The sequence below is a fragment of the Nymphaea colorata genome, unplaced genomic scaffold, assembly GCF_008831285.2.
Source record: "Nymphaea colorata isolate Beijing-Zhang1983 unplaced genomic scaffold, ASM883128v2 scaffold0476, whole genome shotgun sequence".
Taxonomy (NCBI): Eukaryota; Viridiplantae; Streptophyta; class Magnoliopsida; order Nymphaeales; family Nymphaeaceae; genus Nymphaea; species Nymphaea colorata.
The window spans coordinates 29,783-52,577 of NW_022204982.1; positions in this window are offsets into that span (position 1 = coordinate 29,783).

Sequence of the window (22,795 nt, forward strand, 5' to 3'; positions counted from 1 at the left end):
TATTCAAATATTTGGGTTCGAATCTAGATTCGAATGGCAGATAAAAAAAGTTTGTCATATATATCTGAATCCAACTTTCAAATTCATAACTGAAATCTACATTCAACTTTTAAATTCACAACTGAATTTGAATGGTATAATAATATGTTTTGAACAGACTTTAAAAATGCAAAGGTATCTGATATAAGAAAATTTAATTGGTTGACTTCATGTCTATTATTCGATCAGATATTTATTTATAATTATTGAATCTGAATCCAATCAAATGTCTTTTTTTAATAGGTCCATTGGATATTAATATTTTTCCCACATCTCACTTTTTTGAAGCAGTGTAATCAAATGTCGGATTCAAATCCAGTCCATTCACATCCTTATTTGCAGGGTCTTATATTGACAAACCAATTTTGGACCTAGCTGGGCAATCCAATGAATATGCCTCCACCCGCTGATTTAGCTTGGCTTTTTCCTTCTCCATTAGCTACAATTGGCCAAATCAAACTTTGTTTTCCACCAGCATCCTCATCACCGTCATTTTTGTTTGGTCTACTATTTTTTTGGAAACAATGTCAAATATCGGTTAATCAAAAGCAGTAATTTGACAATGTGAACTCAGGTAGTGCCAAATTCAAAAAGTAAGACGAGAAGAATTCCGTCTTTCTTGAATATCAAAACATGAAATATGAAACTTCTACTAATAAATGAGCAGGTTATGACCAACATATAACTAATGATTTAGTGGGCCTCTTTTTTTTTCTTTAATCTCTGCGCTTGCACACATAAGCATAATTAGGTTCTCTCAAAACTTGGCGCATTTGCACTACCAATTGCACATTCACTTCATTGAGGTCAAATTTTGGTGCATATTCACTTTGAAGACACTGAATCTGCTCCTTTCCAAATTGGGAACGTCTTAACCCAAACCTAATGCAGTTGGCACCACTACAAAAATCCCGAATCATGTAGGACCATCTTATTGCTGTAATTTAAATTTGGTTGTAACTTTCCGAATCATAATTGTAAGAAAAAATTGCATATTAGTGAATATATTAGATAAAACAAGGAATTATCCAACAAATTTTGGGCCTTTTAAGTTTATGTGGAAAAACAACCTCAATCATAGTAAGAATGTAAAAGAAATATTCGGAATTTATCTCAATGAAACAAGGCAAAACCATCATCATCTCCACCAAACAAAATGTAAAGACTAAATTCCAAATGGTAAAAAGAAGATACACTAAACATGAATCGATGCTGAGGAGAACCTAGAAATTCCAAACGAAAAGAAAATCTATCAAAGGTACCATCCGCTAGCCCTTAAGAGTGGGAAAAGCATTCAAAAGGGTTCCCTGTTAGCAGTGTGGAGGAAAAAATAACAAAGTAAGAGAAGAAAGAGACTGATCTGACGCAGCTACTGTACATAAAAAATATCAGTCGACAATGGCCAAGAGAGAGAGAGAGAGAGACTCATGTAGGGCCACCGACGTCTAGTGAGTGTCCCTACTGGGATTTAGATGCTGTCTCAGGAAAGTTATCTTGGGTAAAAATCGACTTCTTAAAAAAAAATGCACAAAAATCAGAAGCTATTTCACAACATAAAAATTATGGAAAATTTAAATATGCAAGAAACTAATAATCCCAACATCAAAAAACTAAACGATTAAGCAACAAATAAAAAAAAATTGGAAACAAGCAATTCATCATTAAAGTAGATGAAAAACCACTTAAAACACTTCTTTTTTATTTTGGCTTTTTTCCAAAAAAGGTGGGGTTTTAAAGTTTAAAATGACAGACTTGTTTTTGTGTTTTTTGCATATTTAAAATTATCACACACACACGCACACTCAATTTTTATGACTATGGTCTAAGCACATCCATATTTGTTATTTTCATCTAAATCTAACGTGCAAATTGGCAAGCAAATGATAAAAACGTCAATGGCATCTCCACTTATTAATTTACTCATAATGGCTTAAGACTATAAATACCGGGGCTGGGGAGTCCAATGTCCTCACCCTAATAGAAGAGGAAAAAAAAAACCTTAGACTTTTTCTAGCAACCATTTCTTTCTTTCGAAGAGAGAGATGGAGATTGACATCAAAGAGAGGGGCTCCATTGCAAAAATGAAACCCCCCAAGCTATTCACCCCGCACAGAGTAAGTTCCTAGTAAATATAGGGTTCCTCCTTCTTAAGCGTATGCAACTTTCATGTACTTCCTTCTTCGTGTATGGGCAGGACAGCATTGTGGCTTGTCATCACAACTTTGGCAAAAGCAGATGCAAAGCCTGAAACATGATAGAGTGGTAAACTGAACATAACGACTGCACTCATATAACTTAACCAAGCTTATTTAATTGCCAAATTTAACTTTTTTTTCCCGGACTTCTGTCTCTGTACATTGCAGGATGCTTCGGTTTCTCTGGAGCTTGTTGTGTAGCACCTGGCGGCTGGTTTCTCCCCAGTTCAATGTGGACTTGTTTTTTTTTTTTCTTCTTTTGGCTGTTCAACGTGTTCATCCGGGCAAAGAACCGGCTGTAGCAGAAGTTCTTCGGAAATCTTCCTAAGGCCCTGTCCTTGCTATGAAAAGCACTCGTAGAAGTACCCAAAAAATCGGGACGACTTCTCTGGCTTCATCACAGTAATGTCATTCTCTTGTAATTTATCCATCAAGTGGCGTGTACCGAGGGAATCAGTTGCCACATAACTGCTCCCTCCAAGTACAATGGTGGGTGGCGGCTGGTCTCCAAAACTATAGCAAAACCATATACATCAACCTTGTTATTATAGTGCTTCTTATCCCCTCGACGAAGTGTGACCGTGCTATAAAGCTGCGAAGGGGAAGCCAGAGAAACTAAGCGAACCCATGGTGCACAACGAAAGAGACTAAAAAAGCTTAACAAGACCAATGGTACCTCGGGAGCCATCCATCGATATGTGCCAGTTTCTGCAGTCATCATTTCGGTCAGGTGCTACTGGGTGTCCTTACTCCTTTGGAGACCAGGTGATACCCAATAGCACCTGACCGAAATGATGACTGCAGAAACTTACTCCTTTGGAGAGCAGGTGATACCCAATAGCACCTGACCGAAATGACGACTGCAGAAACTGGCACATATCGATGGATGGCTCCGGAAGTACCAATGGTCTTGTTAAGGTTTTTTAATCTCTTTCATTGTGCACCATGGGTTCGGTTATTTTCTCTGGCTTCCCCTTCGCAGCTTTATAGCGCTGTCACACTTCGTCTTGGGGATAAGAAGCACTATAATAACGAGGTTGACGTATATAGTTTTGCTATAGTTTTGGAGACCAGCGGCCACCCACCATTGTACTTGGAGGGAGCAGTTATGTGGCAACTGATTCCGCCCGTACACGCCACTTGATGGATAAATTACAAGAGAATGACATTATTGTGATGAAGCCAGAGAAGTCCTCCCAATTTTTTGGGTACTTCTACGAGTGCTTTTCATAGCAAGCACAGGGCCATAGGAAGATTTCCGAAGAACTTCTGCTACAGCCTGTTCTTTACCACTCTATCATGTTTCAGGCTTTGCATCCGCTTTTGCCGAAGTTGGTATGACAAGTCACAATGCTGTCCCGCCCACGAAGAAGGAAATACTTGAATGTTGCATTCGCTTAAGAAGGAGAGGAAGTTATTTTGTCACATATCTCCCAAGCTAACCCAGTAGCACCTGTCCACATGCAACTGCAAATACTGGGTCCCCAACTGCCATTGTGATTCTTGCAGTTGCATGTGGACAGGTGCTACTGGGTATCCTTTTTTTGCTTCCAGAGTCATTTGATGAAGTTAATTTAATGCACGATTCTTCCTACCAATTCATTAATTTGGACTGCCCCATTGTACTGTTATGCATTTTCTTCGGTTTGGTGTTCTTGGTTCACTAATTTGAGGAGTTTACCTTGCCATGAACAGATCTACTGCAAACCACAACTACTGAAATTAGTGTGAAGCTTTAGCACAATGGTTGCCTAAAACTTCTTCTTTTTTCCTGAAATTATAGTGAACATTTTATCTAATTTTGTTGAAGATAGGCTACCATTGTGATTCTTGCAGTTGCATGTGGACAGGTGCTACTGGGTATCCGTTTTTTGCTTCCAGAGTCTTTTGATGAAGTTAATTTAATGCACGATTCTTCCTACCAATTCATTAATTTGGACTGTGCCATTGTACTGTTATGCATTTCTTCGGATTGGTGTTATTGGTTCTCTAATTTGAGGAGTTTACCTTCCCAGCAACAGATCTACTGCAAAATACAACTACTGAAAATTATGTCAGCACATCAATTTCACTTTTGGTTTCAGTAAAATCAAAAAAGTAATGCTACAAATTTGAATCATGCTGCTGCCGATCCAATCGACACTTCGTCAAGGTTTCCATAGTGGACGTTTAACTTTCGTCTTTCCTTGCCATGTTTGATGAATCTAAGTATTGAACCAATAGTTTGGTTGACCAGCACAAATTCATCTCCAAGGATGAGGACCAATTGAATTAAAACAAACTGAGTGCAAAAATTTACAGAAAAAGTAGTTTTATCTTTGGTTTAAGATCATGATAAATTTACAGTCATGAATGAAGTTGGGGACGCAGTTCCAAGCTATGTTGCTAATATCATGAGTCACCCAACTCTGCCCACAGTCAACGCTTAGTGAGAAACTAAAATCAGAGATTTCCTAGAATTGATACACCTTTTCATGTTTTTCTTTTCAACCTTTTTTGTTTTGTCGTTGCCTAATTTTTCGGAACAAAATATTTAAATTTTAATTCTGAATTGGAATAAAACAGTTTTGGTACTCAACTTCACTAGTGATAGAAGCACAAGTGGACTTCTGGGTGAAGTTGCCCACATATTTTCACGAAAACTATTTATTTATATAAATTAGTTGTTTGCAAACATGTGCTGGGTTAAGCGTATCATGAGTTAATGTTCTTCTACTAAAAATTTATGGTCCTGCCACCAGTTTTGGCAAACAATAAGATAATGAGATGTATTGATAATGAAACTTATGGGAAGAGGGATTTGGGGTCCATACAAGTTCTCCATAACATTACTGCTTTTACTTTGGACGCTCAGTCATTCTTAGCTCAGCAGCTTCAAAATAATGCAATACTGGTCATAGTGCATGAAAAGAATGCAAAACTGGTCGTAGTTCATTCTAGCTTGAATAGCAAAAACTTCTTTTGTATGGGCAAAAAAAGAGAAAAAAGAAATCGGCAAAAGTGAAAAGACTCAAAAGGACTTTTTTTTTCAAGAATTTCAGAAATATCTTTTTTTTTTTCTTTTGGAGTATGCATGTTCCTTGCACTGACCCAACAACTCAAACTCTACATAATGATCACATGTTCTAAATTAAAACATAGTCAAATATTTCGCTTTCATATATATATGTATATTTATTTATTTATTTATTATTTTCAAACATAAAAGTTCTTTCATGTCTTGAAAGAGTTTATTGTCATTTATGTTTACATGAATAAGGACTCATGCTTAAAGATTAAACCTTCAATAATGTGAATGGCAGTCTTTTCTAAATGGATTATGATCGTCAATATATCCAATGATATATGGTCCACAACACAACATTATTATGCAATCTGGGATTGCTACGGACTTAAGGAGCGACTTAAAGATAAAGGGGATCCTTCCCAAAATTTTCAGTTCTACAGTTTTAGCAGCCCACAAGTCGGATTTTCGAAACAATCACCAACTTAATGGTAAATGAGAACTATCTCACCATCATTTTTCATCAGTTTTTGGGTGTGAGTTTTGGCACTCATGCACAACTGTTCCTGCTTCCAATTCTTAAATGATAGTCCTTAAAAACTTATCTCCTAGGGGATAGCACAACTGTTCCTGCTTCCAATTTTCCGGGTGTCAAATTTCTGTCTTGAGCATTGAGATTTCCTCTGGCGCACCACATGATTCTCAAAACTTTTCTAATGTACCTTTTCTGCTGTATCTATCAATCAACATCTCAATTATCAATGTTCACTTGTTGTCTGTTCTTAGTATTGGAAAAGTATTCAGTCAGAGTCAGCCAGCCATCAGGAACAGACAAAGTGATAAGGAATTAATGATGTATGTGAACAGACAAACTCTCGCCCAGATGCAGCAATTAAGCATGGGAAATGAGTCAATCCAGTTCATCGACCTTTTTTGACTTGTCTGAACTTGGCTTGTGCCCGTCTCAAGCCGATCAAGACAACGCCATTTACCGGCGAATTTTGTTTGTTTTGCGTTCTCCCGTAAAACTGAAAAATGATGGTAAGATATCACGACATGAAGGTTCAGCTTGAGCACTAATGTCACAGATATAACGAGAATTTCAAAAATCTCATAAGAAATTTTATTGCGACTTTCCCCAGAAATTTTTATTTTTTTTGTTAGTTTTCATAATTTTCTTAATTTTTAACTTTTTAAAGAATTGTCGACATTTGCTAGAAAAGACTCGACAAAACCCTCGCTGAAATTTTTCTGAGAACGATATTCGTAACAATGGTTTTTGGCCCATGTACACATAACAAGTTACACATATTTAAAAATAACAGTAAAATAGCAAAAAAAACAAAACGCATAAATAAAAAGACAGATATGCTGTGGTTCTAAAAAATAGAAGGCAGTATATAGGGCTCCAGTTATACAAGGACCAACAAATTAAATATGAAGATTATGAGGAACACTGTGAGCCAACTTGATCAGTCATACAATTCACAAATTATCACGTTAAAAGCATTTGTTTTTTTGTGGTTAAAAGTGGATGGCAGCATTCCTCTTTAGGATATTTAATATGCCTTCCATGGATGCCAAAAATCTTTTAAGCTGTTTTTCTTGTAAACTCGATCATACAAATGCATGCAAAATGTATGAAAATATGGGAATAGATGTAACATCTTTCGATATTTATTCTCGTGAAAATTAGATTTTATGATCCAAAAAGGCTGAGACAGATAAATTTTATTATAATGTTTAGTGTATGCATCCCACTTGCATCACTCTCTGGAGTCATATAAGTGCTAACGTTTGTGCTTCCATCTACACGGTTGGATTTATGAAAAAAGCCCAGCACTAATTTTTCTTAGGAAGAGAGAGGAGAGGGAGATCACAGACAGAGAGAAAAATGGAATTTGTGGAGAACATTAAGTTAGTTAATCATTATGAAAGTTGGTCAAACCAGACCACTTGGGTAAGAGACAAAAACCAGAGCTATAAAATTAATCATTAAAATAACTTTTTATAATTTAAACTTATAGATATGATCTTAAGAGCAATTTGACGAGAGACATATATTAAGTTACTTTTTTTTTAGTTAAATAATGTTTTTTAATAATAAAAAACTGAACGTCTCTTATAACATCAAAATTTGATAATAGAATCATAACTTAAACTAAAACATGATTGATATTAAATCAGTTGTTTCGTAACTCTAATACTTTTTTCATCGGTATAATTTTGGTTTTTCTTTTAAAACAAGGTAAACTAATGAGCCAAAATATTAAATCTTTTCTGAATATATTTTCTCCCTTTATGTTGATTATGGTACATGGATTTCATATTTTTTTGTTTTATTTTCGTTGTGACATCGAGTTCTCCTATATTTTAGAAATTTTGGGCTTCAGCAGACGTCTATCGATTATTCATGGCATAATAGAAAGGCAGATAATAATGATAGGACAATCTTTACATGTCTTATAATTTCATGTCTAATGTCCAAAAGAAAAAACAATCTTTAACCACTCGTTTGGTTACCCAAACATTACCTAAGACTGCTCCTGTAATTGTTGAATTTCTGGTCAATAATAAAAGAAATTAAGTGGGTTTTTAAACAAGCAAAATGTTTGAATTTATTAGTGGCGATGAGACGAAACAAATATGCAAATCGCATATAAGTTAAAAAAGAAAGCAGTAAATCAATGCCATATGCTGGAGGCGATGGGGATCTTTAATTTAATTGTACAACTGATTGAAATTCTATAGTATAAAATTCCAGACATTCTAAACCGTGAAATTGCTTGTTTTTATAAATCCTTTGAAGAACTTTTGCAAGTTTTGTTGACATACCAAAATAATACAATACGATTTGATGTTCATTTCTCGATACCTTTCTAAATTTTAGAAATGTACGCGACTAAACTGCCATGACCTTGTCAACAATACCCAAAAATTTTATTTCCAGATTGCTCTGAATCAGATCCTGACTCTCTAGAGTGTGGCCGTTACTCAGAGCAGGTAATGGGGATAGAGTCCTTTCCAGTACCGACACTGGAAATCTCTAGATCGATCTCCTTCCTTCCACATTCTTCTTGACTGGTTTCTGGTTTCTGTTGGTCTTCATTAGAGAGACCAACGGAATCAGGGATCCCCTGGACTAGTCTAGACAGATGAACCCCTGTTGGATACATGCGGATAAAGAATCACAAAAAGATCAACAAGTATAGTCCAAACGATATGCAAGAAGCAAAAACAAGACAAGCATCACAAATGCGCAGAAGATTTCGTGGAAACCTCTAACAATGAGGTAAAAACGGTACTACGACCAATCTCTTAATCATGATATAGTTTCCCAGGGCACCAGCCACCTCGCAATATCTCACCAGCTTGAACAATGAATTACTGAATGCCCAACGGATAGATCTCGCCTCCTCTGAAGATCCTCAGCCATCCCCCCCTTCCTCCCCCTCTCCCCTTCTTTTCCTCGGTGACCGAAGCCCTTCCCTGGACCAAAAGAGAAAAGAAAAAACATAGTTTCGTGTTTCCTGCGCGTATTGGACAAGTTTAAACTATCAGGTCTCGGTTTTTGCCTATGTCTCTTAAGTGCTTCTGATTGCATGGCAGCAGAAGATGGGTGGTAACGGGCAGATGAAGAGGGCATCTTTCTTGGTGTTGTTAATCGCGTCATTGGTGGTGGGGGTGGCATTCCTGCACAGACGGCGAGCACCTGCTTCCCTACAGTAGGCTGTGGACATGATGATTCCTCAAGAAGCCGTGGATCCCTTCAAGATCCTCGAGCATTCCCCTATTGCAATTCCAAGTCTCTGGATACGACCTTGACCCTTGCTGGCCGATTGGAAGGAGACCTCTCATGCCATCTCATCACCTCGATGTCCTTGGTACATATCTTCTTCTTCTTCTTCTTTTCACCATTTAATCTTCGTTGGTCCTTGTTCTTTTGTTGTTTTGCAATTAGTGTCCCTCATTTGAACTCCAAAAAATGGAAGAGTAGGAGATTGGTGCTCTTGATAACTTTTGAGAAATAGAAAGAGACAATGAACATAGATTTATGTGGTTCAGATTTGTCAATCCTACATCCACGATATGAGCATCATGCAGCCTTGCTCTATTTTCTCATCATTTTTCTTTAGAGATTACATTGGTATACATAGCCTGGAGGAAGACTTTGGAGGAAGGCAAGAAGGAGGTGTTTCCCCTCAATGGCTATACAAATGGCTATAAGAGAAAATATAGCACAAAAGCAATACTAAAAAGATAAAAATATGACAATTTGTATGTGTGATGCTGAAACGTCGACTTCTCATCACCCCCTCAAGTGGGCGTACAAGTCATGGCAGCCCCACTTGTTAATGGCTTCATTTAACTCTTTTCTTGATATTGCTTTGGTTAATCTATCTGCAAGTTGTTTTGAACTTGATGTGAAGGGAGTACTGATTTGCTATTCTGAACCTTTTCTTGTATGAAGTGACAGTCATTTCTATATGTTTGTCTTTCATGGAACACGATTTGCTGCATATGATAGCAGCTTGATTGTCCAATGCATTGGTGTTGGAGAACTCATTCTAGCCATTGAGTATAATCAAGTAATTTCACTGTGTGTGGCATGCCTGATTCTTCCTGGACCTAGAATGGTGTTGTTTTACTTTGCCAGATACTAGGTTATCGCCTACAAATACAATAACAGTAGTGGATTTTATCCTGCTTTCCCCAATCTGCATAGAATTTTCTAATTTGAATGGCCTTTCGTTTATATAATCCTTACAGGATATTCATATTTGACATCTTAACTTTACTCTTAAATTACTGTTCAACCTTTGTCATTTGAGTGTTTGTCGGGAGATTTAAGTCCATATATCGTTTTCGCAGCTTGCAGACTGATGTAGACTTTTCTTGAGTCCATCCAATATGTAGTTTCATATATACTTCTTCTTGTAAGTCTCCCTGTAGAAGACATTTTTTACATCTAATTGAAATAGTGACCAATCATAATTGCAAGCAATCGAGAGAAATATTCGAACTGTATTCATCTTGGCTACCGGGCCAAATGTTTCTTCATAATCCATTCTTTGTGTTTGAGTATACTGTTTGCGACCAGCCTGGCCTTGTATCTTTCCACTGTTCTATCACTGTTGTATAACCTTTCTGTTGAACTGCATGTTTTCTTTCAGGCAATTGAGTAATCTCCCATGTTTGATTTTTGTTTAAGGCATCAAGCTCTTCATGCATAGCTTTGATCCAAAGAGGATTATCTTTGGCCTCCTCATAAGATCTTGGTTCTAATTCTCTTTTTATGGCAGCCAAAAAGGCGTAGTGTTTTTCAGAAAAAATTTAAACGTCACATTGATTTTCGATAGAATGCATAATTTCCTTATATGTCACATATCTTTCAAGTGCCTAGGAGGTTGAATGGTTCTTTGTGATCTTCTAGGCTCAGTGACTTCAGTTGTGCCCCTTCCAACTTCATGAGCTCCCAAGTTTTAAAATCAAGGTCTGCACTTGAGCTTCTTCTATGCATTATGATTACCTTGGTTGGTAGAAATGGCAACTAAATGATCATAAATGCTAATGTTTGGTAGAGTAGTCTCCCCTATCGTCTTTCTTGATGATGGTGATTTTTGAAATATAGCAGTGACTCACCAAATTTGACATCTCTAAAAATATACATGCGCTGGTCACAAGGATTGTAGCATCTATACCCTTTTTGTTGACTGAATATCTCATAAATTCACATTTGCGAGCTTTAGGGCTTTGTTTGTCTCATTCAGTTTTGTCGACCATAACATATACAATGCTTCCGAACAATTTCAAGTGATCGATACTAATCTTGCGTCCTGTAAGGATGTGAAGAGGTGATTTTCCTCTTAACATGCAGCTAGGATTCAGTTAATTAGGTATCAAGCAGTCATAATCGTCTCTCTCCCAAACTATTTAGGCATACAAGACTAAAAAAATAAGGAACCTGTAATTTCAAGAATATGACAATTTTCCTCTCATCTACTCCGTTTGTTGCGGAGTTTTTACACATGAATATTGATGCATCTGTCATCAAATTCTCAAAATTTCAAAAAAAACTGCTTTTAAACTCAATCCCATTTCGGTTCTTAGGGTCTTAATACCAACATTGTATTGACTTCGCACCATATTGTAGTCAATCACAATTTTTTCAATAACTTGATCCTTGGAATTGAGAAGATATAACTAGGTTACCTTAGAGAAATCATCAATAAATGATAATTAATATTTAAAACTATTATATGATGTTACTGGGGCAGGACGCCAAACATCAGCATGCACCAATTCAAATAGTTCACTAGCAACAATTTTGGACAAAACAAAAGGAGGACGAGTCATTTTAGCATATTGACAAATTTCACACACACGTAAATCAAAAGTTTCTTGAGGAAAAATTAACGACGAAATTCTACTGGACAGGTGGCCAAGTCTGCAATGCCATAAGTGAGAATCAAATCCCGAGCTAGCAGTCATAGCAACATTATTATTTTGATCAATCACATACACTCCATTCTCTTCTTTTCCTTCACCAATAGTCATATTCATCAACCTATCCTGAAACATCACATTGGTAGGAGAAAAGATAACATTGCAATTTAGATTAAGTGTAATCTTAGAAACAGAGAGTAGATCAGATGCCAGATTAGGCATATAAAGAGTCTTTAATTCTTTTTCAAAAAAACATGTTTTCCCAACTCCAACAACTTTAATGGAGGTGCCATCAGCTATAGTCACGTTCTATTTTCACTTTTATTTTTATATCTTTCAAGTTATTGTGAAAACATGACATATGTTCAGATGCACCTGAATCCATGATCCAGGAGTAATTTCTAGTAAGAGAGGGATCTGAGTTCATACTTGGTTGATTTCTGGGTGAAGTGAACGCTGATGCAGCAGTTCCGTGTTGGTGTCTTTTGGCCATTCAAATTTTTAATCATCTTTGCAATAGTACAAGAGTAACATCACCTTCGTCGGATTAAACCAATCGTTTGCCTCTATTTCTGAACGACGGCCGAACCTCCATTTTTTCTTCATGTTTTTTGCTGACCGAGGCATTGAATGCAACTTTTTCAATGTTATCACTACTAGTTTTAGTATTAATAGTGTCACTAGTGTTCATAATCTTCCTTCTTTTGCTTCTCGTAAGAGGGTGTTACACACCATATCCCAAGACGACAGATTATATGTCATTAATATTTGTCTTCTTGCTTGATCTTAATCTTCACCTAAACCAGCCAATAGTTTGAAGGTTCTTTCTTGATCTCACTGCCTCTTATTGCGAGCAAGGTCAGTTGAAAGCGGGCAATGAGTGTCCATCTCATTCCACTTCCCTTTAAACGTAGCAATATGGTCGCTCAAGGTCATATGACCTTTCTTCAACTCATAAATCTCATGGGAGAGTTGATACATGTGCACCGTCCTATATTTTTCACTATATAACTCTTTGGCAGCATTCCATATTGCTGGCAGTTTGAAATAATAAAAATCTCAGCAATTTTAGCATCCATAGAATTCAATAACCAAGACATGTCCATATGATTACCGAACTCCACTCATCATAGTTAGGGTGCAATGGTAGGTTTAGATTTGTTCCATTAACAAACCAAGTTTACATTTCCACTTAAGAACAAAGTAGTAGCTTTGGACCATGACATATAATTTAAGCCATTCAATGAAACATTTGTAATTTGAGAATGGTGGTACCTGTCTCCACGACAATATGTTGTTGTGTTGAAGATCCACAGTAGAGTTCAGTCTTTGAGAATCACTGGTTCTTCGTTGGCGTCCATTGAACTTCAGAAACTTGCGGCACTTGTAAATTTGTATCTCTTCACAGGATTGTCCAAAAAATATAAAAATTGGATTAAAAATACTAGACACTTTCTTATCCAACGCCACCTTGCTCGATCTCTAAATCGCCTCCAGTAAAAAACGTGACCCAGAGAAAGTCACGCCTAGAATGCCTTGTCTGGCGAGCCTTGCGCAGGGTTATCTCCGAGGACAGCAACTGCGGTACTTGTAAAATGTCGGCTCCTCCCTCGGCACCTTATCACACGGGGTCTCCCGAGATCATTGCTCTGATACCATGATAACTTTTGAGAGATTAGAAAAAAGACAATGAACACAGATTTACGTGGTTTAGATTTGTCAATCCTACATCAACGATAAGAGCATCACGCAACCTTGCTCTATTTTCTCATCATCTTTCTTTACAGATTACATTGAGTATATATAGCGCTGGAGGAAGACCAAGAAGGAAGGTGTTTCCCCTCAACGGCTATAAGACAAAAATATAGCAACAAAAGCAAATACTAACAAGGTAAGAAATTATTGACAAATTTGTTTCCGTGATGCTGAAACGTGGATTCGTGTTGTTGAAACGTGGACTTCTCATCAGCTCTATCTCTCTCGTTCTCTTCGTTTTTGAATTGGCATGAATGATTTCTCCAATAGTAGTGCTAAAGTGATATATGTTTGGGAATGGAATGGAAGGGGTGAAGAAGGAGGACATAAAGATTGAGGTAGAGGAGGGAAGGGTACTGAGGATCAGCGGGGAGAGGAAAGGGAGGAGGAGAAGGAGGCAGAAGGCGACAAGTGGCACTGGGGGGGAGGCCCATCTGCGAGTTCTGGCGGCAGTTCGGGCTGCCCTACAATAAGAACTTGGATGCCGTCAAGGTGCACCTGGATAATGGTGTTTGAAGGTAACCATCCCAAGCTGGCGGAAGGGAAGGGTAGACAGCCTAAGGTCATCGACATAGTGGAAAATCGGTCTGCCGGCGACATCAGCACCTCCAAGAATGAGCTGAAATGAAACCGTTAGCAGAAGTTGCTCTGCTGCGGCCTCCTAAGAGTCCCATCTACCGTTCTGTTCGTCCTTAGTTCGGTCGTAGTGTATATGATGCAGAATGTTTCGTGTAATGGAACTACTTTGGTGCATAAGAGTAAATAAAAAAGGTTCTTGGTTTTGCTGGATAACTATTCATCATGTATCTGATCTTCTTTTGGGAAACGTAAGACAGCCTAGAAACTTGTTTTCGTATATAAAATCAAATTTTATATGGTTTTAAAATTGATTGTCTAAAAAATGCTCAGCTAATAATGACAGCGTCATTTACTAATTTGCTCGAATCAATCTCTTATTTTGTTTGTATGGGAAATGGGGAAAAAAAGAAACGAAATGATGAATATAAAGGCAAGCTAATAAAGTAAAGGAACGAACTGCTGCCAGAAGGTATTTGCCGAGGTAGAGTCGGGCCTCAGTGCTTATACAGCATCAACACGCCCACAGAGCAATAATATAGATTTTGGAGAGAATGTATGGTATTGATTGCAGGGTTAGGATGGCAATGAATTGGATTCAGATTGGATATTCCTTTTTATCATATTGAATTGATGTAATTGGATATTCAAATATTTGGGTTCGAATCTAGATTCGAATGGCAGATAAAAAAAGTTTGTCATATATATCTGAATCCAACTTTCAAATTCATAACTGAAATCTACATTCAACTTTTAAATTCACAACTGAATTTGAATGGTATAATAATATGTTATGAACAGACTTTAAAAATGCAAAGGTATCTGATATAAGAAAATTTAATTGGTTGACTTCATGTCTATTATTCGATCAGATATTTATTTATAATTATTGAATCTGAATCCAATCAAATGTCTTTTTTAATAGGTCCATTGGATATTAATATTTTTCCCACATCTCACTTTTTGAAGCAGTGTAATCAAATGTCGGATTCAAATCCAGTCCATTCACATCCTTATTTGCAGGGTCTTATATTGACAAACCAATTTTGGACCTAGCTGGGCAATCCAATGAATATGCCTCCACCCGCTGATTTAGCTTGGCTTTTTCCTTCTCCATTAGCTACAATTGGCCAAATCAAACTTTGTTTTCCACCAGCATCCTCATCACCGTCATTTTTGTTTGGTCTACTATTTTTTTGGAAACAATGTCAAATATCGGTTAATCAAAAGCAGTAATTTGACAATGTGAACTCAGGTAGTGCCAAATTCAAAAAGTAAGACGAGAAGAATTCCGTCTTTCTTGAATATCAAAACATGAAATATGAAACTTCTACTAATAAATGAGCAGGTTATGACCAACATATAACTAATGATTTAGTGGGCCTCTTTTTTTTTCTTTAATCTCTGCGCTTGCACACATAAGCATAATTAGGTTCTCTCAAAACTTGGCGCATTTGCACTACCAATTGCACATTCACTTCATTGAGGTCAAATTTTAGTGCATATTCACTTTGAAGACACTGAATCTGCTCCTTTCCAAATTGGGAACGTCTTAACCCAAACCTAATGCAGTTGGCACCACTACAAAAATCCCGAATCATGTAGGACCATCTTATTGCTGTAATTTAAATTTGGTTGTAACTTTCCGAATCATAATTGTAAGAAAAAATTGCATATTAGTGAATATATTAGATAAAACAAGGAATTATCCAACAAATTTTGGGCCTTTTAAGTTTATGTGGAAAAACAACCTCAATCATAGTAAGAATGTAAAAGAAATATTCGGAATTTATCTCAATGAAACAAGGCAAAACCATCATCATCTCCAGCCAAACAAAATGTAAAGACTAAATTCCAAATGGTAAAAGAAGATACACTAAACATGAACTCGATGCTGAGGAGAACCTAGAAATTCCAAACGAAAAGAAAATCTATCAAAGGTACCATCCGCTAGCCCTTAAGAGTGGGAAAAGCATTCAAAAGGGTTCCCTGTTAGCAGTGTGGAGGAAAAATAACAAAGTAAGAGAAGAAAGAGACTGATCTCACGCAGCTACTGTACATAAAAAATATCAGTCGACAATGGCCAAGAGAGAGAGAGAGAGAGACTCATGTAGGGCCACCGACGTCTAGTGAGTGTCCCTACTGGGATTTAGATGCTGTCTCAGGAAAGTTATCTTGGGTAAAAATCGACTTCTTAAAAAAAATGCACAAAAATCAGAAGCTATTTCACAACATAAAAATTATGGAAAATTTAAATATGCAAGAAACTAATAATCCCAACATCAAAAAACCAAACGATTAAGCAACAAATAAAAAAAAAAAACGGAAACAAGCAATTCGTCATTAAAGTAGATGAAAAACCACTTAAAACACTTCTTTTTGATTTTGGCTTTTTTCCAAAAAAGGTGGGGTTTTAAAGTTTAAAATGACAGACTTGTTTTTGTGTTTTTTGCATATTTAAAATTATCACACACACACGCACACACAATTTTTATGACTACGGTCTAAAGCACATCCATATTTGTTATTTTCATCTAAATCTAACGTGCAAATTGGCAAGCAAATGATAAAAATGTCAATGGCATCTCCACTTATTAATTTACTCATAATGGCTTAAGACTATAAATACCGGGGCTGGGGAGTCCAATGTCCTCACCCTAATAGAGGAGGAAAAAAAGAAACCTTAGACTTTTCTAGCAACCATTTCTTTCTTTCGAAGAGAGAGATGGAGATTGACATCAAAGAGAGGGGCTCCATTGCAAAAATGAAACCCCCCAGGCTATTCACCCCGCACAGAGTAAGTTCCAGTAAATATAGGGTTCCTCCTTCTTAAGCGTATGCAACTTTCATGTACTTCCTTCTTCGTGTATGGGTAGGACAGCATTGTGGCTTGTCATCACAACTTTGGCAAAAGAAGATGCAATGCCTGAAACATGATAGAGTGGTAAACTGAACATAACGACTGCACTCATATAACTTAACCAAGCTTATTTAATTGCTAAATTTAATTTTTTTCCCGGACTTCTGTCTCTGTACATTGCAGGATGCTTCGGTTTCTCTGGAGCTTGTTGTGTAGCACCTGGCGGCTGGTTTCTCCCCAGTTCAATGTGGACTTGTTTTTTTTTTTTCGTCTTTTGGATGTTCAACGTGTTCATCCGGGCAAAGAACCGGCAGTAGCAGAAGTTCTTCGGAAATCTTCCTAAGGCCCTGTCCTTGCTATGAAAAGCACTCGTAGAAGTACCCAAAAAATCGGGACGACTTCTCTGGCTTCATCACAGTAATGTCATTCTCTTGTAATTTATCCATCAAGTGGCGTGTACCGAGGGAATCAGTTGCCACATAACTGCTCCCTCCAAGTACAATGGTGGGTGGCGGCTGGTCTCCAAAACTATAGCAAAACCATATACATCAACCTTGTTATTATAGTGCTTCTTATCCCCTCGACGAAGTGTGACCGTGCTATAAAGCTGCGAAGGGGAAGCCAGAGAAACTAAGCGAACCCATGGTGCACAACGAAAGAGACTAAAAAAGCTTAACAAGACCAATGGTACCTCGGGAGCCATCCATCGATATGTGCCAGTTTCTGCAGTCATCATTTCGGTCAGGTGCTACTGGGTGTCCTTACTCCTTTGGAGACCAGGTGATACCCAATAGCACCTGACCGAAATGATGACTGCAGAAACTTACTCCTTTGGAGAGCAGGTGATACCCAATAGCACCTTTCCGAAATGACGACTGCAGAAACTGGCACATATCGATGGATGGCTCCGGAAGTACCATTGGTCTTGTTAAGGTTTTTTACTCTCTTTCATTGTGCACCATGGGTTCGGTTATTTTCTCTGGCTTCCCCTTCGCAGCTTTATAGCGCTGTCACACTTCGTCTTGGGGATAAGAAGCACTATGATAACGAGGTTGACGTATATAGTTTTGCTATAGTTTTGGAGACCAGCGGCCACCCACCATTGTACTTGGAGGGAGCAGTTATGTGGCAACTGATTCCGCCCGTACACGCCACTTGATGGATAAATTACAAGAGAATGACATTATTGTGATGAAGCCAGAGAAGTCCTCCCGATTTTTGGGTACTTCTACGAGTGCTTTTCATAGCAAGCACAGGGCCATAGGAAGATTTCCGAAGAACTTCTGCTACAGCCTGTTCTTTACCACTCTATCATGTTTCAGGCTTTGCATCCGCTTTTGCCGAAGTTGGTATGACAAGTCACAATGCTGTCCCGCCCACGAAGAAGGAAATACATGAATGTTGCATTCGCTTAAGAAGGAGAGGAAGTTATTTTGTCACATATCTCCCAAGCTAACCCAGTAGCACCTGTCCACATGCAACTGCAAATACTGGGTCCCCAACTGCTATTGTGATTCTTGCAGTTGCATGTGGACAGGTGCTACTGGGTATCCTTTTTTTGCTTCCAGAGTCATTTGATGAAGTTAATTTAATGCACGATTCTTCCTACCAATTCATTAATTTGGACTGCACCATTGTACTGTTATGCATTTTCTTCGGTTTGGTGTTCTTGGTTCACTAATTTGAGGAGTTTACCTTGCCATCAACAGATCTACTGCAAACCACAACTACTGAAATTAGTGTGAAGCTTTAGCACAATGGTTGCCTAAAACTTCTTCTTTTTCCTGAAATTATTAGTGAACATTTTATCTAATTTTGTTGAAGATAGGCTACCATTGTGATTCTTGCAGTTGCATGTGGACAGGTGCTACTGGGTATCCGTTTTTTGCTTCCAGAGTCTTTTGATGAAGTTAATTTAATGCACGATTCTTCCTACCAATTCATTAATTTGGACTGCGCCATTGTACTGTTATGCATTTTCTTCGGATTGGTGTTCTTGGTTCTCTAATTTGAGGAGTTTACCTTCCCAGCAACAGATCTACTGCAAAATACAACTACTGAAAATTATGTCAGCACATCAATTTCACTTTTGGTTTCAGTAAAATAAAAAAGTAATGCTACAAATTTGAATCATGCTGCTGCCGATCCAATCGACACTTCGTCAAGGTTTCCATAGTGGACGTTTAACTTTCGTCTTTCCTTGCCATGTTTTATGAATCTAAGTATTGAACCAATAGTTTGGTTGACCAGCACAAATTCATCTCCAAGGATGAGGACCAATTGAATTAAAACAAACTGAGTGCGAAAATTTACAGAAAAAGTAGTTTTATCTTTGGTTTAAGATCATGATAAATTTACAGTCATGAATGAAGTTGGGGACGCAGTTCCAAGCTATGTTGCTGATATCATGAGTCACCCAACTCTGCCCACAGTCAACGCTTAGTGAGAAACTAAAATCAGAGATTTCCTAGAATTGATACACCTTTTCATGTTTTTCTTTTCAACCTTTTTTGTTTTGTCGTTGCCTAATTTTCTGAACAAAATATTTAAATTTTAATTCTGAATTGGAATAAACCAGTTTTGGTACTCAACTTCACTAGTGATAGAAGCACAAGTGGACTTCTGGGTGAAGTTGCCCACATATTTTCACGAAAACTATTTATTTATATAAATTAGTTGTTTGCAAACATGTGCTGGGTTAAGCGTATCATGAGTTAATGTTCTTCTACTAAAAATTTATGGTCCTGCCACCAGTTTTGGCAAACAATAAGATAATGAGATGTATTGATAATGAAACTTATGGGAAGAGGGATTTGGGGTCCATACAAGTTCTCCATAACATTACTGCTTTTACTTTGGACGCTCAGCATTCTTAGCTCAGCAGCTTCAAAATAATGCAATACTGGTCATAGTGCATGAAAAGAATGCAAAACTGGTCGTAGTTCATTCTAGCTTGAATAGCAAAAATTCTTTTGTATGGGCAAAAAAAAGAAAAAAGAAATCGGCAAAAGTGAAAAGACTCAAAAGGACTTTTTTTTTCTAGAATTTCAGAAATATCTTTTTTTTTTCTTTTGGAGTATGCATGTTCCTTGCACTGACCCAACAACTCAAACTCTACATAATGATCACATGTTCTAAATTAAAACATAGTCAAATATTTCGCTTTCATATATATATGTATATTTATTTATTTATTTATTATTTTCAAACACAAAAGTTTTTTCATGTCTTGAAAGAGTTTATTGTCATTTATGTTTACATGAATAAGGACTCATGCTTAAAGATTAAACCTTCAATAATGTGAATGGCGGTCTTTTCTAAATGGGTTATGATCGTCAATATATCCAATGATATGTGGTCCACAACACAACATTATTATGCAATCTGGGATTGCTACGGACTTAAGGAGCGACTTAAAGATAAAGGGGATCCTTCCCAAAATTTTCAGTTCTACAGTTTTAGCAGCCCACAAGTCGGATTTTCGAAACAATCACCAACTTAATGGTAAATGAGAACTATCTCACCATCATTTTTCATCAGTTTTTTGGGTGTGAGTTTTGGCACTCATGCACAACTGTTCCTGCTTCCAATTCTTAAATGATAGTCCTTAAAAACTTATCTCCTAGGGGATAGCACAACTGTTCCTGCTTCCAATTTTCCGGGTGTCAAATTTCTGTCTTGAGCATTGAGATTTCCTCTGGCGCACCACATGATTCTCAAAACTTTTCTAATGTACCTTTTCTGCTGTATCTATCAATCAACATCTCAATTATCAATGTTCACTTGTTGTCTGTTCTTAGTATTGGAAAAGTATTCAGTCAGAGTCAGCCAGCCATCAGGAACAGACAAAGTGATAAGGAATTAATGATGTATGTGAACAGACAAACTCTCGCCCAGATGCAGCAATTAAGCATGGGAAATGAGCCAATCCAGTTCATCGACCTTTTTTACTTGTCTGAACTTGGCTTGTGCCCGTCTCAAGCCGATCAAGACAACGCCATTTACCGGCGAATTTTGTTTGTTTTGCGTTCTCCCGTAAAACTGAAAAATGATGGTAAGATATCACGACATGAAGATTCAGCTTGAGCACTAATGTCACAGATATAACGAGAATTTCAAAAATCTCATAAGAAATTTTATTGCGACTTTCCCCAGAAATTTTTATTTTTTTGTTAGTTTTCATAATTTTCTTAATTTTTAACTTTTAAAAGAATTGTCGACATTTGCTAGAAAAGACTCGACAAAACCCTCGCTGAAATTTTTCTGAGAACGATATTCGTAACAATGGTTTTTGGCCCATGTACACATAACAAGTTACACATATTTAAAAATAACAGTAAAATAGCAAAAAAAACAAAACGCATAAATAAAAAGACAGATATGCTGTGGTTCTAAAAAATAGAAGGCAGTATATAGGGCTCCAGTTATACAAGGACCAACAAATTAAATATGAAGATTATGAGGAACACTGTGAGCCAACTTGATCAATCATACAATTCACAAATTATCACGTTAAAAGCTTTTGTTTTTTTGTGGTTAAAAGTGGATGGCAGCATTCCTCTTTAGGATATTTAATATGCCTTCCATGGATGCCAAAAATCTTTTAAGCTGTTTTTCTTGTAAACTCGATCATACAAATGGATGCAAAATGTATGAAAATATGGGAATAGATGTAACATCTTTCGATATTTATTCTCGTGAAAATTAGATTTTATGATCCAAAAAGGCTGAGACAGATAAATTTATTATAATGTTTAGTGTATGCATCCCACTTGCATCACTCTCTCGAGTCATATAAGTGCTAACGTTTGTGCTTCCATCTACACGGTTGGATTTATGAAAAAAAGCCCAGCACTAATTTTTCTTAGGAACAGAGAGAGAGAGGGAGATCATAGACAGAGAGAAAAATGGAATTTGTGGAGAACATTAAGTTAGTTAATCATTATGAAAGTTGGTCAAACCAGACCACTTGGGTAAGAGACAAAAACCAGAGCTATAAAATTAATCATTAAAATAACTTTTTATAATTTAAACTTATAGATATGATCTTAAGAGCAATTTGACGAGAGACATATATTAAGTTACTTTTTTTTTAGTTAAATAATGTTTTTTAATAATAAAAAACTGAACGTCTCTTATAACATCAAAATTTTGATAATAGAATCATAACTTAAACTAAAACATGATTGATATTAAATCAGTTGTTTCGCAACTCTAATACTTTTTTCATCGGTATAATTTTGGTTTTTCTTTTAAAACAAGGTAAACTAATGAGCCAAAATATTAAAATCTTTTCTGAATATATTTTCTCCCTTTATGTTGATTATGGTACATGGATTTCATATTTTTTTGTTTTATTTTCGTTGTGACATCGAGTTCTCCTATATTTTAGAAATTTTGGGCTTCAGCAGACGTCTATCGATTATTCATGGCATAATAGAAAGGCAGATAATAATGATAGGACAATCTTTACATGTCTTATAATTTCATGTCTAATGTCCAAAAGAAAAAAACAATCTTTAACCACTGGTTTGGTTACCCAAACATTACCTAAGACTGCTCCTGTAATTGTTGAATTTCTGGTCAATAATAAAAGAAATTAAGTGGGTTTTTAAACAAGAAAAATGTTTGAATTTATTAGTGGCGATGAGACGAAACAAATATGCAAATCGCATATAAGTTAAAAAAGAAAGCAGTAAATCAATGCCATATGCTGGAGGCGATGGGGATCTTTAATTTAATTGTACAACTGATTGAAATTCTATAGTATAAAATTCCAGACATTCTAAACCGTGAAATTGCTTGTTTTTATAAATCCTTTGAAGAACTTTTGCAAGTTTTGTTGACATACCAAAATAATACAATACGATTTGATGTTCATTTCTCGATACCTTTCTAAATTTTAGAAAATGTACGCGA